The sequence below is a fragment of the Somniosus microcephalus genome, chromosome 4 (genome assembly GCF_052327205.1).
Source record: "Somniosus microcephalus isolate GS21.2 chromosome 4, FLI_Smic_1.0, whole genome shotgun sequence".
Classification (NCBI taxonomy): Eukaryota; Metazoa; Chordata; class Chondrichthyes; order Squaliformes; family Somniosidae; genus Somniosus; species Somniosus microcephalus.
This window is the reverse complement of record NC_140990.1, coordinates 29,036,636-29,052,939: the sequence shown is the minus strand read 5'-3', so window position 1 is coordinate 29,052,939 and position 16,304 is coordinate 29,036,636. Positions and strand designations below refer to the sequence as shown.

Below are 16,304 nucleotides of genomic sequence, written 5' to 3'. Positions count from 1 at the left end.
GGCTCTGAAAAGGGAGGTGTCGATAAGGGCTAGTGTTGTGGGCGGCTCTGTGAAAAGTGAGGTGTTGATAAGGGCTAGTGTTGTGGGCGGCTCTGTGAAAAGTGAGGTGTCGATAAGGGCTAGTTTTGTGGGTGGCTCTGTGAAAAGTGAGGTGTCGATAAGGGCTAGTGTTGTGGGTGGCTCTGTGAAAAGTGAGGTGTCGATAAGGGCTAGTGTTGTGGGTGGCTCTGTGAAAAGTGAGGTGTTGATAAGGGCTAGTGTTGTGGGCGGCTCTGTGAAAAGTGAGGTGTCGATAAGGGCTAGTGTTGTGGGTGGCTCTGTGAAAAGTGAAGTGTCGATAAGGGCTGGTGTTGTTGGTGGCTCTGTGAAAAGTGAGGTGTCGATAAGGGCTAGTGTGGGCGGCTCTGCGAAAAGTGAGGTGTCGATAAGGGCTAGTATTGCGGGCGGATCTGCGAAAAGTGAGGTGTCGATAAGGGATAGTGTTGCAGGCGGCTCTGTGAAAAGTGAAGTGTCGATAAGGGCTAGTGTTGCGGGTGGCTCTGTGAAAATTGAGGTGTCGATAAGGGCTAGTATTGTGCGTGGTTCTGTGAAAAGTGAGGTGTCGATAAGGGCTAGTGTTGTGGGTGGTGTGAAAAGTGAGGTGTCGATAAGGGCTAGTGTTGTGGGCGGCTCTGCGAAAAGTGAGGTGTCGATAAGGGCTAGTGTTGCGATTGGCTCTGTGAAAAGTGAAGTGTCGATAAGGGCTAGTGTTGCGATTGGCTCTGCGAAAAGTGAGGTGTCGATAAGGGCTAGTGTTGCGATTGGCTCTGTGAAAAGTGAGATGTCGATAAGGGCTAGTGTTGCGGGTGGCTCTGTGAAAATTGAGGTGTCGATAAGGGCTAGTATTGTGCGTGGTTCTGTGAAAAGTGAGGTGTCGATAAGGGCTAGTGTTGTGGGTGGTGTGAAAAGTGAGGTGTCGATAAGCGCTAGTGTTGCGGGCGGCTCTGTGAAAAGTGAGGTGTCGATAAGGGCTAGTGTTGTGGGCGGCTCTGTGAAAAGTGAGGTGTCGATAAGGGCTAGTGTTGTGGGTGGTGTGAAAAGTGAGGTGTCGATAAGCGCTAGTGTTGTGGGTGGCTCTGTGAAAAGTGAGGTGTCGATAAGGGCTAGTGTTGTGGGCGGCTCTGTGAAAAGTGAGGTGTCGATAAGGGCTAGTGTTGTGGGTGGTGTGAAAAGTGAGGTGTCGATAAGCGCTAGTGTTGCGGGCGGCTCTGTGAAAAGTGAGGTGTCGATAAGGGCTAGTGTTGTGGGCGGCTCTGAAAAGTGAGGTGTCGATAAGCGCTAGTTTTGTGGGCGGCTCTGTGAAAAGTGAGGTGTCGATAAGGGATAGTGTTGCGGGCGGCTCTGTGAAAAGTGAGGTGTTGATAAGGGCTAGTGTTGCAGGCGGCTCTGTGAAAAGTGAAGTGTCAATTAGGGCTAGTGTGGGCGGCTCTGAAAATGAGGTGTCGATAAGGGCTAGTGTTGTGGGCGGCTCTGTGAAAAGTGAAGTGTCGATAAGGGCTAGTGTTGTGGGCGGCTCTGAAAAGTGAGGTGTCGATAAGGGCTAGTGTTGCGGGCGGTTCTGCGAAAAGTGAGGTGTCAATAAGGGCTAGTGTTGCAGGCGGCTCTGCGAAAAGTGAGGTGTCGATAAGGGCTAGTGTTGTGGGCGGCTCTGTGAAAAGTGAGGTGTCGATAAGGGATAGTGTTGCAGGCGGCTCTGTGAAAAGTGAGGTGTCGATAAGGGCTAGTGTTGTGGGCGGCTCTGTGAAAAGTGAGCTGTCGATAAGGGCTAGTGTTGCGGGTGGCTCTGTGAAAAGTGAGGTGTAGATAAGGGCTAGTGTTGTGCGTGGTTCTGTGAAAAGTGAGGTGTCGATAAGGGCTAGTGTTGTGGGTGGTGTGAAAAGTGAGGTGTCGATAAGCGCTAGTGTTGCGGGCGGCTCTGTGAAAAGTGAGGTGTCGATAAGGGCTAGTGTTGTGGGCGGCTCTGTGAAAAGTGAGGTGTTGATAAGGGCTAGTGTTGTGGGCGGCTCTGTGAAAAGTAAGGTGTCGATAAGGGCTAGTGTTGCGGGCGGCTCTGAAAAGGGAGGTGTCGATAAGGGCTAGTGTTGTGGGTGGCTCTGTGAAAAGTGAGGTGTCGATAAGGGCTAGTGTTGTGGGTGGCTCTGTGAAAAGTGAGGTGTTGATAAGGGCTAGTGTTGTAGGCGGCTCTGTGAAAAGTGAGGTGTTGATAAGGGCTAGTGTTGCGGGTGGCTCTGTGCAAAGTGAGGTGTCGATAAGGGCTAGTGTTGTGGGTGGCTCTGTGAAAAGTGAGGTGTTGATAAGGGCCAGTGTTGTGGGCGGCTCTGTGAAAAGTGAGGTGTTGATAAGGGCTAGTGTTGCGGGCGGCTCTGTGAAAAGTGAGGTGTCGATAAGGGCTAGTGTTGTGCGTGGCTCTGTGAAAAGTGAGGTGTCGATAAGGGCTAGTGTTGTGGGCGGCTCTGTGAAAAGTGAGGTGTCGATAAGCGCTAGTGTTGCGGGCGGCTCTGAAAAGTGAGGTGTCGATAAGGGCTAGTGTTGTGGGCGGCTCTGTGAAAAGTGAGGTGTCGATAAGGGCTAGTGTTGTGGGCGGCTCTGAAAAGTGAGGTGTCGATAAGGGCTAGTGTTGTGGGCGGCTCTGAAAAGGGAGGTGTCGATAAGGGCTAGTGTTGTGGGTGGCTCTGTGAAAAGTGAGGTGTCGATAAGGGCTAGTGTTGTGGGCGGCTCTGTGAAAAGTGAAGTGTCGATAAGGGCTAGTGTTGTGGGCGGCTCTGTGAAAAGTGAGGTGTTGATAAGGGCTAGTGTTGTGGGCGGCTCTGAAAAGTGAGGTGTCGATAAGGGCTAGTGTTGCGGGGGGCTCTGTGAAAAGTGAGGTGTTGATAAGGGCTAGTTTTGTGGGGGGCTCTGGAAAAGTGAGGTGTCGATAAGGGCTAGTGTTGTGGGCGGCTCTGAAAAGGGAGGTGTCGATAAGGACTAGTGTTGTGGGTGGCTCTGTGAAAAGTGAGGTGTCAATAAGGGCTAGTGTTGTGGGCGGCTCTGTGAAAACTGAGGTGTCGATAAGGGCTAGTGTTGTGGGCGGCTCTGTGAAAACTGAGGTGTCGATAAGGGCTAGTGTTGTGGGTGGCTCTGTGAAAAGTGAGGTGTCAATAAGGGCTAGTGTTGTGGGTGGCTCTGTGAAAAGTGAGGTGTCGATAAGGGCTAGTGTTGCGGGCGGCTCTGTGAAAAGTGAGGTGTCGATAAGGACTAGTGTTGTGGGCGGCTCTGTGAAAAGTGAGGTGTCGATAAGGGCTAGTGTTGTGGGCGGCTCTGTGAAAAGTGAGGTGTCGATAAGGGCTAGTGTTGTGGGTGGCTCTGTGAAAAGTGAGGTGTCAATAAGGGCTAGTGTTGTGGGTGGCTCTGTGAAAAGTGAGGTGTCGATAAGGGCTAGTGTTGCGGGCGGCTCTGTGAAAAGTGAGGTGTCGATAAGGGCTAGTGTTGTGGGTGGCTCTGTGAAAAGTGAGGTGTCGATAAGGGCTAGTGTTGCGGGCGGCTCTGTGAAAAGTGAGGTGTCGATAAGGGCTAGTGTTGTGGGTGGCTCTGTGAAAAGTGAGGTGTTGATAAGGGCTAGTGTTGCGGGCGGCTCTGTGAAAAGTGAGGTGTCAATAAGGGCTAGTGTTGTGGGTGGCTCTGTGAAAAGTGAGGTGTCGATAAGGGCTAGTGTTGTGGGCGGTTCTGTGAAAAGTGAGATTTTGATAAGGGCCAGTGTTGTGGGCGGCTCTGTGAAAAGTGAGATTTTGATAAGGGCTAGTGTTGCGGGCGGCTCTGTGAAAAGTGAGGTGTCGATAAGGGCTAGTGTTGCGGGCGGCTCTGCGAATAGTGAGGTGTCGTTAAGGGCTAGTGTTGCGATTGGCTCTGTGAAAAGTGAAGTGTCGATAAGGGCTAGTGTTGTGGGTGGCTCTTCGAAAAGTGAGGTGTCGATAAGGGCTAGTGTTGCGGGTGGCTCTGTGAAAAGTGAAGTGTCGATAAGGGCTAGTGTTGTGGGCGGCTCTGTGAAAAGTGAGGTGTCGATAAGGGCTGGTGTTATGGGTGGCTCTGTGAAAATTGAGGTGTCGATAAGGGCTAGTATTGTGCGTGGCTCTGTGAAAAGTGAGGTGTCGATAAGGGCTAATGTTGTGGGTGGCTCTGTGAAAAGTGAGGTGTAGATAAGGGCTAATGTTGTGGGTGGCTCTGTGAAAAGTGAGGTGTAGATAAGGGCTGGTGTTGTTGGTGGCTCTGTGAAAATTGAGGTGTCGATAAGGGCTGGTGTTATGGGTGGCTCTGTGAAAATTGAGGTGTCGATAAGGGCTAGTATTGTGCGTGGCTCTGTGAAAAGTGAGGTGTCGATAAGCGCTAGTGTTGCGGGCGGCTCTGTGAAAAGTGAGGTGTCGATAAGGGCTAGTGTTGTGGGCGGCTCTGTGAAAAGTGAGGTGTCGATAAGCGCTAGTGTTGTGGGCGGCTCTGTGAAAAGTGAGGTGTCGATAAGGGCTAGTGTTGTGGGTGGCTCTGTGAAAAGTGAGGTGTCGATAAGGGCTAGTGTTGTGGGTGGCTCTGTGAAAAGTGAGGTGTCGATAAGCGCTAGTGTTGTGGGCGGCTCTGTGAAAAGTGAGGTGTCGATAAGGGCTAGTGTTGTGGGTGGCTCTGTGAAAAGTGAAGTGTCGATAAGGGCTAGTGTTGTGGGCGGCTCTGTGAAAAGTGAGGTGTTGATAAGGGCTAGTGTTATGGGTGGCTCTGTGAAAAGTGAGGTGTCGATAAGGGCTAGTGTTGTGGGCGGCTCTGTGAAAAGTGAGGTGTTGATAAGGGCTAGTGTTATGGGTGGCTCTGTGAAAAGTGAGGTGTCGATAAGGGCTAGTGTTGTGGGCGGCTCTGTGAAAAGTGAGGTGTCGATAAGGGCTAGTGTTGTGGGCGGCTCTGTGAAAAGTGAGGTGTCGATAAGCGCTAGTGTTGTGGGCGGCTCTGTGAAAAGTGAGGTGTCGATAAGCGCTAGTGCTGCGGGCGGCTCTGAAAAGTGAGGTGTCGATAAGGGCTAGTGTTGTGGGCGGCTCTGAAAAGGGAGGTGTCGATAAGGGCTAGTGTTGTGGGCGGCTCTGTGAAAAGTGAGGTGTCGATAAGCGCTAGTGCTGCGGGCGGCTCTGTGAAAAGTGAGGTGTCGATAAGCGCTAGTGCTGCGGGCGGCTCTGTGAAAAGTGAGGTGTCGATAAGCGCTAGTGCTGCGGGCGGCTCTGAAAAGTGAGGTGTCAATAAGGGCTAGTGTTGCGGGCGGCTCTGTGAAAAGTGAGGTGTCGATAAGCGCTAGTGTTGTGGGCGGCTCTGTGAAAAGTGAGGTGTCGATAAGCGCTAGTGCTGCGGGCGGCTCTGAAAAGTGAGGTGTCAATAAGGGCTAGTGTTGCGGGCGGCTCTGTGAAAAGTGAGGTGTCGATAAGGGCTAGTGTTGTGGGCGGCTCTGTGAAAAGTGAGGTGTTGATAAGGGCTAGTGTTGTAGGCGGCTCTGTGAAAAGTGAGGTGTCGATAAGGGCTAGTGTTGTGGGCGGCTCTGTGAAAAGTGAGGTGTCGATAAGGGCTAGTTTTGTGGGTGGCTCTGTGAAAAGTGAGGTGTCGATAAGGGCTAGTGTTGTGGGTGGCTCTGTGAAAAGTGAGGTGTTGATAAGGGCTAGTGTTGTGGGTGGCTCTGTGAAAAGTGAAGTGTCGATAAGGGCTGGTGTTGTTGGTGGCTCTGTGAAAAGTGAGGTGTCGATAAGGGCTAGTGTTGTGGGCGGCTCTGTGAAAAGTGAAGTGTCGATAAGGACTGGTGTTGTTGGTGGCTCTGCGAAAAGTGAGGTGTCGATAAGGGCTAGTATTGCGGGCGGCTCTGCGAAAAGTGAGGTGTCGATAAGGGATAGTGTTGCAGGCGGCTCTGCGAAAAGTGAGGTGTCGATAAGGGATAGTGTTGCAGGCGGCTCTGTGAAAAGTGAAGTGTCGATAAGGGCTAGTGTAGCGGGTGGCTCTGTGAAAATTGAGGTGTCGATAAGGGCTAGTATTGTGCGTGGTTCTGTGAAAAGTGAGGTGTCGATAAGGGCTAGTGTTGTGGGTGGTGTGAAAAGTGAGGTGTCGATAAGGGATAGTGTTGCGGGCGGCTCTGCGAAAAGTGAGGTGTCGATAAGGGCTAGTGTTGCGATTGGCTCTGTGAAAAGTGAAGTGTCGATAAGGGCTAGTGTTGCGATTGGCTCTGCGAAAAGTGAGGTGTCGATAAGGGCTAGTGTTGCGATTGGCTCTGTGAAAAGTGAGATGTCGATAAGGGCTAGTGTTGCGGGTGGCTCTGTGAAAATTGAGGTGTCGATAAGGGCTAGTATTGTGCGTGGTGTGAAAAGTGAGGTGTCGATAAGCGCTAGTGTTGCGGGCGGCTCTGTGAAAAGTGAGGTGTCGATAAGGGCTAGTGTTGTGGGCGGCTCTGTGAAAAGTGAGGTGTTGATAAGGGCCAGTGTTGTGGGCGGCACTGTGAAAAGTAAGGTGTCGATAAGCGCTAGTGTTGCGGGCGGCTCTGAAAAGTGAGGTGTCGATAAGGGCTAGTGTTGTGGGCGGCTCTGAAAAGGGAGGTGTTGATAAGGGCTAGTGTTGCGGGCGGCTCTGTGAAAAGTGAGGTGTTGATAAGGGCTAGTGTTGTGGGTGGCTCTATGAAAAGTGAAGTGTCGAAAAGGGCTAGTGTTGTGGGCGGCTCTGTGAAAAGTGAAGTGTCGATAAGGGCTAGTGTTGTGGGCGGCTCTGAAAAGTGAGGTGTCGATAAGGGCTAGTGTTGCGGGCGGTTCTGCGAAAAGTGAGGTGTCAATAAGGGCTAGTGTTGCAGGCGGCTCTGCGAAAAGTGAGGTGTCGATAAGGGATAGTGTTGCGATTGGCTCTGTGAAAAGTGAAGTGTCAATAAGGGCTAGTGTTGTGGGCGGCTCTGTGAAAAGTGAGCTGTCGATAAGGGCTAGTGTTGTGGGTGGCTCTGTGAAAATTGAGGTGTCGATAAGGGCTAGTATTGTGCGTGGTTCTGTGAAAAGTGAGGTGTCGATAAGGGCTAGTGTTGTGGGTGGTGTGAAAAGTGAGGTGTCGATAAGCGCTAGTGTTGCGGGCGGCTCTGTGAAAAGTGAGGTGTCGATAAGGGCTAGTGTTGTGGGCGGCTCTGTGAAAAGTGAGGTGTTGATAAGGGCCAGTGTTGTGGGCGGCACTGTGAAAAGTAAGGTGTCGATAAGCGCTAGTGTTGCGGGCGGCTCTGAAAAGTGAGGTGTCGATAAGGGCTAGTGTTGTGGGCGGCTCTGAAAAGGGAGGTGTCGATAAGGGCTAGTGTTGTGGGTGGCTCTGTGAAAAGTGAGGTGTCGATAAGGGCCAGTGTTGTGGGCGGCACTGTGAAAAGTAAGGTGTCGATAAGCGCTAGTGTTGCGGGCGGCTCTGAAAAGTGAGGTGTCGATAAGGGCTAGTGTTGTGGGCGGCTCTGAAAAGGGAGGTGTCGATAAGGGCTAGTGTTGTGGGCGGCTCTGTGAAAAGTGAGGTGTCGATAAGGGCTAGTGTTGTGGGTGGCTCTGTGAAAAGTGAGGTGTTGATAAGGGCTAGTGTTGCGGGCGGCTCTGTGAAAAGTGAGGTGTCGATAAGGGCTAGTGTTGTGGGCGGCTCTGTGAAAAGTGAGGTGTTGATAAGGGCCAGTGTTGTGGGCGGCTCTGAAAAGTGAGGTGTCGATAAGGGCTAGTGTTGTGGGCGGCTCTGAAAAGGGAGGTGTCGATAAGGGCTAGTGTTGTGGGTGGCTCTGTGAAAAGTAAGGTGTCGATAAGCGCTAGTGTTGCGGGCGGCTCTGAAAAGTGAGGTGTCGATAAGGGCTAGTGTTGTGGGCGGCTCTGAAAAGGGAGGTGTCGATAAGGGCTAGTGTTGTGGGCGGCTCTGTGAAAAGTGAAGTGTCGATAAGGGCTAGTGTTGTGGGCGGCTCTGAAAAGTGAGGTGTCGATAAGGGCTAGTGTTGCGGGGGGCTCTGTGAAAAGTGAGGTGTTGATAAGGGCTAGTTTTGTGGGGGGCTCTGGAAAAGTGAGGTGTCGATAAGGGCTAGTGTTGTGGGTAGCCCTGTGAAAAGTGAGGTGTTGATAAGGGCTAGTGTTGCGGGCGGCTCTGTGAAAAGTGAGGTGTCGATAAGGGCTAGTGTTGCGGGCGGCTCTGTGAAAAGTGAGGTGTCGATAAGGGCTAGTGTTGTAGGCGGCTCTGTGAAAAGTGAGATGTTGATAAGGGCTAGTGTTGTGGGTGGCTCTGTGAAAAGTGAGGTGTCGATAAGGGCTAGTGTTGTGGGTGGCTCTGTGAAAAGTGAGGTGTCGATAAGGGCTAGTGTTGTGGGTGGCTCTGTGAAAAGTGAGGTGTCGATAAGGGCTAGTGTTGTGGGTGGCTCTGTGAAAAGTGAGGTGTTGATAAGGGCTAGTGTTGTGGGTGGCTCTGTGAAAAGTGAGGTGTCGATAAGGGCTAGTGTTGTGGGTGGCTCTGTGAAAAGTGAGGTGTCGATAAGGGCTAGTGTTGCGGGCGGCTCTGTGAAAAGTGAGGTGTCGATAAGGGCTAGTGTTGCGGGCGGCTCTGTGAAAAGTGAGGTGTCGATAAGGGCTAGTGTTGCGGGCGGCTCTGTGAAAAGTGAGGTGTCGATAAGGGCTAGTGTTGCGGGCGGCTCTGTGAAAAGTGAGGTGTCAATAAGGGCTAGTGTTGCGGGCGGCTCTGTGAAAAGTGAGGTGTCAATAAGGGCTAGTGTTGTGGGCGGCTCTGTGAAAAGTGAGGTGTCGATAAGGGCTAGTGTTGTGGGTGGCTCTGTGAAAAGTGAGATGTCGATAAGGGCTAGTGTTGCGGGCGGCTCTGTGAAAAGTGAGGTGTCGATAAGGGCTAGTGTTGTGGGTGGCTCTGTGAAAAGTGAGGTGTCGATAAGGGCTAGTGTTGCGGGCGGCTCTGTGAAAAGTGAGCTGTCGATAAGGGCTAGTGTTGTGGGTGGCTCTGTGAAAAGTGAGATGTCGATAAGGGCTAGTGTTGTGGGTGGCTCTGTGAAAAGTGAGATGTCGATAAGGGCTAGTGTTGTAGGCGGCTCTGTGAAAAGTGAGCTGTCGATAAGGGCTAGTGTGGGCGGCTCTGTGAAAAGTGAGCTGTCGATAAGGGCTAGTGTTGTGGGCGGGTCTGAAAAGTGAGGTGTCGATAAGGGCTAGTGCTGCGGGCGGCTCTGTGAAAAGTGAAGTGTCGATAAGGGCTAGTGTTGTGGGCGGGTCTGAAAAGTGAGGTGTCGATAAGGGCTAGTGTTGTGGGTGGCTCTGTGAAAAGTGAGGTGTCGATAAGGGCTAGTGTTGTGGGCGGCTCTGTGAAAAGTGAGGTGTTGATAAGGGCTAGTGTTGCGGGCGGCTCTGTGAAAAGTGAAGTGTCGATAAGGGCTAGTATTGTGGGCGGCTCTGTGAAAAGTGAGGTGTCGATAAGGGCCAGTGTTGTGGGTGGCTCTGTGAAAAGTGAGGTGTCGATAAGGGCTAGTGTTGTGGGCGGCTCTGTGAAAAGTGAAGTGTCGATAAGGGCCAGTGTTGTGGGTGGCTCTGTGAAAAGTGAGGTGTTGATAAGGGCTAGTGTTGTGGGCGGCTCTGAAAAGTGAGGTGTCAATAAGGGCCAGTGTTGTGGGTGGCTCTGTGAAAAGTGAGGTGTTGATAAGGGCTAGTGTTGTGGGCGGCTCTGTGAAAAGTGAAGTGTCGATAAGGGCCAGTGTTGTGGGTGGCTCTGTGAAAAGTGAGGTGTTGATAAGGGCTAGTGTTGTGGGCGGCTCTGAAAAGTGAGGTGTCAATAAGGGCCAGTGTTGTGGGTGGCTCTGTGAAAAGTGAGGTGTTGATAAGGGCTAGTGTTGTGGGCGGCTCTGTGAAAAGTGAAGTGTCGATAAGGGCCAGTGTTGTGGGCGGCTCTGTGAAAAGTGAAGTGTCGATAAGGGCCAGTGTTGTGGGTGGCTCTGTGAAAAGTGAAGTGTCGATAAGGGCTGGTGTTGTGGGTGGCCCTGTGAAAAGTGAGGTGTTGATAAGGGCTAGTGTTGCGGGCGGCTCTGTGAAAAGTGAGGTGTTGATAAGGGCTAGTGTTGCGGGCGGCTCTGTGAAAAGTGAGGTGTTGATAAGGGCTAGTGTTGCGGGTGGCCCTGTGAAAAGTGAGGTGTCGATAAGGGCCAGTGTTGTGGGTGGCTCTGTGAAAAGTGAGGTGTCGATAAGGGCCAGTGTTGTGGGTGGCTCTGTGAAAAGTGAGGTGTTGATAAGGGCTAGTGTTGTGGGTGGCTCTGTGAAAAGTGAGGTGTCGATAAGGGCTAGTGTTGTGGGCGGCTCTGTGAAAAGTGAGGTGTCGATAAGGGCTAGTATTGTGGGCGGCTCTGTGAAAAGTGAGGTGTCGATAAGGGCCAGTGTTGCGGGCGGCTCTGTGAAAAGTGAAGTGTCGATAAGGGCTAGTATTGTGGGCGGCTCTGTGAAAAGTGAGGTGTCGATAAGGGCCAGTGTTGTGGGTGGCTCTGTGAAAATGAGGTGTCGATAAGGGCTAGTGTTGTGGGTGGTGTGAAAAGTGAGGTGTCGATAAGGGCTAGTGTTGTGGGCGGCTCTGTGAAAATGAAGTGTCGATAAGGGCTAGTGTTGCGGGCGGCTCTGTGAAAAGTGAGGTGTTGATAAGGGCTAGTGTTGTGGGCGGCTCTGTGAAAATGAGGTGTCGATAAGGGCTAGTGTTGCGGGCGGCTCTGTGAAAAGTGAAGTGTCGATAAGCGCTAGTGTTGTGGGCGGCTCTGTGAAAATGAAGTGTCGATAAGGGCTAGTGTTGTGGGCGGCTCTGTGAAAATGAGGTGTCGATAAGGGCTAGTGTTGCGGGCGGCTCTGTGAAAAGTGAGGTGTTGATAAGGGCTAGTGTTGCGGGCGGCTCTGTGAAAAGTGAAGTGTCGATAAGGGCTAGTGTTGTGGGCGGCTCTGTGAAAATGAGGTGTCGATAAGGGCTAGTGTTGTGGGCGGCTCTGTGAAAATGAGGTGTCGATAAGGGCTAGTATTGTGGGCGGCTCTGTGAAAAGTGAGGTGTCGATAAGGGCTAGTGTTGTGGGTGGCTCTGTGAAAAGTGAGGTGTCGATAAGGGCTAGTGTTGTGGGCGGCTCTGTGAAAAGTGAGGTGTCGATAAGGGCTAGTGTTGTGGGCGGCTCTGTGAAAAGTGAGGTGTCGATAAGGGCTAGTGTTGTGGGTGGCTCTGTGAAAAGTGAGGTGTCGATAAGGGCTAGTATTGCGGGTGGCTCTGCGAAAAGTGCTAATGTGTCGTTTATGCCACGGGACCATAAGCTTGAAAAAATGGAGAAGGCTCTTAATATCTGGGTGGACGACCAGAGCCAGAAACAAGCGAATGTTCATTCTGCATGGGTACGTAAGAAGGCCCTTAGTATCTACAAGCATCTTACTGTGGCTGCCGGGGAAAGTGTAGATGACAAAGTTTCAAGTAAGGGCTGGTTGGAAAATTTTAAGAAGGGGTTCGCCTTGACTAACCTCAAGGTTCTGGGGGAATCGGCCTCAGCTGATCACGAGGCCGCTGCCAAGTTCCCGGAGGAGCTGAAGAAGTTGATCGCCGAGAAGGGATACCTGCCGGAGCAGGTATTTAATGCGGATGAGACTGGGCTCTTCTGGAAGCGGATGCCTTCCCGAACTTTCATCGCGAAAGCTGAGAAGTATGCTTCAGGATTCAAGTTGTCTGAGGATAGGGTGACCCTTCTCCTTTGTGCTAACACCGTGGGAGACTGTTTATTGAGGCCGATGCTGCTCTACCACTCTCTGAATCCCTGCGCTCTGAAGGGCAAAAACAAAAACTATCTCCCTGTCTTTTGGCGTTCTAACCGCAAGGCGTGGGTTACTGCTGCAGTCTTCATGGACTGGTTCCATAACTGTTTTGTGCATGACGTGGAGCGGTACCTTGCGAAAGAAAATCTGGCTTTCAAGGTCCTACTCATCCTCAACACTGCCCCCGGCCACCCGCCGGCACTCCGATTCGCCCACCCTAATATCGAAGTCATCTTCCTGCCCCCCAACACAACTTCACTCCTTCAACCCATGGACCAAGGTGTGATAGCCACCTTCAAGGCATACTACATACGACGCAGCTTTGACCGCATGATGGAGGCTATGGAGGACGACGCAACACTGATGGTGAAAACTTGTTGGAAGGATCACACCATCGCTGACTGCATCACCAACATAAAAGGATCGATGGATGAACTGAAGAGGACGACAATCAACGCCTGCTGGGGTAAACTTTGGAAGGAGGCAGTGAATGACTTCCGAGGTTCCCCTACAGTTGACGCTGAAGTTCAGCGCATTGTGAAGGTTGAGTGATGTTTGGGAGGCGAGGGGCTGGCCGACATACAGCCTGATGACATCGAGGAGCTCCTTGAGTTGCACGGCGAGGAGTTGATGGAGGAGGACCTTGATGAGCTGGTGCAGCATTCTAGTGAGGCAGAGGGTGAAGACGAGGATATGGTGAAGAAGTCGAAGATGACAAGTGCCAACCTTAGCAAGGCAATGCTCCTTGCCAATAATCTCTGGGACCTCTTTCTGGAGATTGACCCATTCTTGGAGCGTAGTTTAAAATTCAAGTGCGGTTTGGAGGATTTAATGAGACCATACAAGCAGGTCCAGAAAGATATTCAGAAAAAAGAGTCATCGCAGAATTCTTTAAGATCTTTTTTATTGTGTTATTTGAACATTTATTGTTTTTGTTAGGTTATTGTGTATTTTATTTGTGTTTATTAAAAGAATAAGCAACTTACACAGGCTCTGACGAGTGTTAATGCGGCCGCGTTCCCCCTAACCCCATTTTTCCCCATGGGTCTTATATTGGCCAACTGCAGTTTTACCAACCACGGGGGTTTTCAGGAGCATATCCCCCGCAGTTGGGGAGGGATTCCTGTATTAAACTCCAGCCCAGTTATAGGGTTATTAACATCAGCAGAAACAAACCCCAACTGTCAGAATGAACATGGTTCTGTCCTGGATGTGATTAACAGCAGCAATAACAGCAGAATCCAACCCCTGCAGTCACTTGTGAACTCGCTGATGTCTCAGCAGTTGGGATGACCGAGTGAATCCCTTCCCACACACGGAGCAGGTGAACGCCCTCTCCCCAGTGTGAACTCGCTGGTGTCTCAGCAGGTTGGATGACCGAGTGAATCCCTTCCCACACACGGAGCAGGTGAACGGCCTCTCCCCAGTGTGAACTTGCTGGTGTCTCAGCAGATCCTTTTTGCTTTTAAATCCCTCCTCACAGTCATAACATGTAAAAGGCCTCTCCGCAGTGTGAACTTGCTGGTGTCTCAGCAGGTGGGATGAACGAGTGAATCGCTTCCCACACACAGAGCAGGTGAACGGCCTCTCCCCAGTGTGAACTCGCTGGTGTGTCAGCAGATCATTTGTGCTTTTAAAGCTCTTCTCACAGTCAGAACATTTAAAAGGTCTCTTATTGGTGTGAATAAGTTGGTGTCCAGTGAGGCTCGATGACTGAGCGAATCCCTTCCCACACACGAAGCAGGTGAAAGGCCTCTCCCCAGTGTGAATGCGCTGGTGTACAGTGAGGTCAAATGATCGCCTGAACCCAGTCCCGCAGTGAGAGCACCTGAACGGCCTCTCGTCAGTGTGAACAGTTTGATGGCATGTCAGGTCCGCGGAACTTTTATAGCACTTCCCACAGTCCGGGCATTTAAAAGGTCTCTCGTTGGTGTGAACTCGACCGTGCTTCAGCAGATTGGATGAATTAATAAATCCTTTCCCACACTCGGAGCAGGTGAACGGCCTCTCCCCAGTGTGAACTCGCTGGTGTCTCAGCAGATCATTTCTGCTTTTAAATCTCTTCTCACAATCAGAACATTGAAAAGGTCTCTTATCAGTGTGAACAAGTTGGTGTGTCAGCAGGTGGGATGACTGAGTGAATCCCTTCCCACACACAGAGCAGGTGAACGGCCTCTCCCCAGTATGAACAAGTTGATGTGTCAGCAGGGTGGATGAACGAGTGAATCCCTTCCCACACTCGGAGCAGGTGAACGATCTCTCTCCAGTGTGAACTCGCTGGTGTCTCAGCAGGGTGGATGAACGAGTGAATCCCTTCCCACACATGGAGCAGGTGAATGCCCTCTCCCCCGTGTGAACTCACTGGTGTGTCAGCAGGGTGGATGAACGAGTGAATCCCTTCCCACACACGGAGCAGGTGAACGGTATCTCACTGGTGTGAACTCGTGCGATGATGCCCTGAACCTCTTCCCACAGTGAGAGCAGCTGAACAACGTGTAAGCGCTGTGAATGTGCTGGTGCTCTCTCAGTGTCTCAGGGCGTTTAAAGCTCTTCTCCCACTTGATGCATTTAAACTCTCTCTCGTTAGTGTGAACCCACTGATATATCAGCAGGGCAGAGAAATAAGTGCATCTCTTGCCACACACAGAGCAGGTGAACAGCCTTTACCCGGTCTGATTGCACCGTTGAGTTTCCAGCTCAAATGGATATTTGAATCCCTTCTCACAATCCCCACATTTACTCCGTTTCTCCCCGGTGTGACTCGACAGGCCACAGGATTGGCTGAAGCCTCGTCCACACACAGAACACATGTACGGTTTCTCCCCACTGTAAACGGTGCTCTTTGCTTCTGCGTTCAAAGGCCGATGATATTGAGATCCGATGAATCGAGTGGCTTCGTCAGATCTTGACGTGATGTTTCGTTTGAGTTTCCCGTCTGCTAATCCTCCTCTTCTAATACCCTGTAAAATGAATTTAAAACAGGGAAAAGGGAGCGTGAGAGAGAACCCACAAAGAAACAAAGGCAGGCTGTGAAATTGAGCTCAATGAATCTGGTCACTTGTGGGGGCCGGCAGCAGAAACAAGTGACCATGAAAGCTGCCGGATTATCGTAAAAACCCAACTGGTTCACTAATGTCATAGAAACATAGAAGATAGGAGCAGGAGTAGGCCATTCGGCCCCTCGAGCCTGCTCCACCATTCCATGCGATCATGGCTGATCATCCAAATTCAGTGCCCTGTTCCTGCCTTCTCTCCATACCCCTTGATCCCTTTAGCCTTAAGAAATATATCCAACTCTTTCTTGAATATATTTAATAAGTTGGCCTCAACTGCCTTCTGTGGTAGAGAATTCCACAGGTTCACCACTCTCTGGGTGAAGAAATTCCTCCTCATCTCTGCCCTAAATGGCTTACCCCTTATCTTGAGACTGTGACCCCTGGTTCTGGACTCCCCCGCCAGCGGGAACATCCTTCCTGCATCTAGTCCGTCTAGTCCCGTTAGAATTTTATAAGTTTCAATGAGATCCCCTCTCATTCTTCTAAACTCTAGCGAATATTAGCCTAATCGACCCAATCTCTCCTCATACGTCATTCCTGCCATCCCAGGTATCAGTCTGGTGAATCTTCGCTGCACTCCCTCCATGGCAAGAACATCCCATAAGGTGACCAAAACTGCACACAATACTCAAGGTGCGGTCTCACCAAGGCCCTGTACAACTGCAGCAAGACATCCTTGTTCTTGTACTTGAACCCTCTCGCTATGAAGGCCAACATACCATTTGCCTTCTTAACCGCCTGCTGCACCTGCATACTTACCTTCAGCGACTGGTGCACAAGGACACCCAGGTCTCGTTGCACTTCCCCTTTTCCCAATCTAGATAATAATCTGTCTTCCTGTTTTTGACACCAAAGTGGATAACCTCGCATTTTTCCACATTATACTGAATTTGCCCAATCACCCAACCTGTCCAAATTATACTGGAGTTTCTCTGCATCCTCCTCACAGCACACATGCCCACCTTCAGGGTAGGGAATCCGCCACCTGGTCTGGGCCTACACAAGACTCTGACCTCTATGGGAGGAGAGAGAGAGAGGTGGGATTGGGAGGGGGAGGGGTCGAACGAAAGGAACTTTATACATCTGCAACTCGACCAGAACTTTGACAAAACCTCCAAAACCCGCAACCTCCACCACCTAGAAGGACAAAGGCAGCAGGTGTAGGGGAGCAACATCATCTCCAAGTTCCCCTCCAAGTCACACACCATCCTGACAGCGCTGTGGGAGCACCTTCACCACACGGACTGCAGCGGTTCAAGAAGAAGGCTCACCGTCACCTTCTCAACGGCAACTCGGGATGGGCATCATATGCTGCTCTTGTGAGTGACACCCACATCCCAAGAATGAATAAAAAATTTGCCTATGTAAACTGGACTAAAAGCCTCTACAGAAATACTTGTTCCTAAAACAATACTCTTTCACATTGTAGGGA

At 51.2% G+C, this 16,304-nt stretch overlaps 1 pseudogene; it reads right to left on the bottom strand.

Annotated features, from left to right (window-relative positions):
- Positions 1-12,454: 12,454 nt before the first annotated feature.
- Positions 12,455-16,304, bottom strand: part of LOC147118492 (uncharacterized) — a 123,902-nt pseudogene continuing 120,052 nt past the window's right edge.